Genomic DNA, 1,155 nt, shown 5'->3' with positions numbered 1-1,155 from the left:
CCTAGCAGGATTTGAAATAGTTAAAAGAACATAGAGTGGATCAATTACATATAATATAATCCGCAGAGATAAATAAATTAAGAGATAAATAATTTAAGATAGATGGGATTGGACGAGTAATTAAGACTCCGTTGGACAACAGAAGCGCATTTAATAGTTGATTCCTCCCACGGGTGAGAAGCTGTTCCTCACACGGAGGTCGAGATTGCTAATCTGATCCTTGATAATTGAGTTCGAGATTGCTAATCTGATCCTTGATAATTGAGTTTGAGATTGCTAATCTGATCCTTGATAATTGAGTTTGAGATTGCTAGTCCGAACCTGGATAATTCAGTTCCTTAAGAAATAATTTTTGAGATGTGTCTTTGAGAAGATTAAAAGAAAACATAGAAATAGAATGACTACTTCTCAGACATGTTGGAGAATTGGTTCGGGAAATATAAAATTATTTCCAAATATATTTCAGATATCCAACTTTAGTTAGAGCCGGCGCAGAAAGCCGCTCTGTGTTTCTCTCCCACAGCTACACTTGTCTCTCCATCGTCGACCTTCATTGTGTACCTGGCTGCCTGCTGTGATGGACCTCACCAACAGATGTGCTGCACACAGAGCAGTATCGTGCACCTTTAACACATTGACTCAAATTATAACAAATCACAGAAGTATGATGACAATAAAATAAATATAGTGTTTGAACTTGCTGTTTTCCTTTTACTCGAGGAAATCGAGGATTGGAGGAATGCAGAGGAGGAGACCATCAAGAAGATGAGCGTGCAGAGAAAGAAGATGCACATAGACATATGCACAGATAGACACATATCTAATCACAACACTCCTAGACTTTAGTTACTTTGCAGAGCAGGGTCAAAAGGAGGGAGTGATATTGTTTTTTCTTCCACAGGTATTGATGATAAAGATTGTATTACAGTGATGTTTACAGTGCGGTGAAATAAAATCCAATACAAGTTGTTTATACTATGGAATAGTATAAAAGGAGGGACTGTTAGGTTGTAGTGGATTTTATATATACTTGCACATGTAGATAAGAGAAGTTTATGTTTTAAAGTAATACATAAAGAAAGATATGATAATTAATTTGGGATATTATGAGGAATATTCTGGAGGAATGTATTATGAAACATAAGAGAGGATCAC

Source organism: Cyclopterus lumpus, chromosome 1 (genome assembly GCF_009769545.1).
Source record: "Cyclopterus lumpus isolate fCycLum1 chromosome 1, fCycLum1.pri, whole genome shotgun sequence".
Classification (NCBI taxonomy): Eukaryota; Metazoa; Chordata; class Actinopteri; order Perciformes; family Cyclopteridae; genus Cyclopterus; species Cyclopterus lumpus.
Note: the sequence above shows the minus strand (reverse complement) of the source record.